Below are 432 nucleotides of genomic sequence, written 5' to 3'. Positions count from 1 at the left end.
GACAGTCAGAAGCAAAGCTGCGAAGATGTTTGGTGGAGTCAAGGGGAAGGGTGTGAGGGGGAGGGGGTGGGTGCACCCGAGCAGAAAGTGTCGTAAAGTGCACTCAGCTCCCTGAGCCCCGCGTCGTCTTCCATGCGCTGCAGTTTCAGTGCGTGCCTCAGCTCACCTCAGTGCAGTGTCTGCTGATGTGAAGAAGGGAAGAGCCAAGAGCCAACGTCGGGACCGGTCGAGACTCGCGGGGTGGGGCGGGGCGCGGGGCGCGGCCGAGCCGGCCGTTGTTGCCCTGGCGACCAAGCCCCCTTCGCCCCCGCACAAACTTGACTTGCGCCCATTTCTATGTGCACTCTCTACCACAAAACAGACACACGTGTTCATGTTCTCTGTGGGTGGAGTATTCCCGTCGCATTCGATGCATATCTTCACCCCCCCCCC

The sequence above is a fragment of the Frankliniella occidentalis genome, unplaced genomic scaffold (assembly GCF_000697945.3).
Source record: "Frankliniella occidentalis isolate FOCC.00 unplaced genomic scaffold, Focc_3.1 Scaffold43, whole genome shotgun sequence".
In the NCBI taxonomy this organism is placed as follows: domain Eukaryota; kingdom Metazoa; phylum Arthropoda; class Insecta; order Thysanoptera; family Thripidae; genus Frankliniella; species Frankliniella occidentalis.
The sequence above is the reverse complement of the archived record's forward strand: the minus strand, read 5'-3'. Positions refer to the sequence as shown.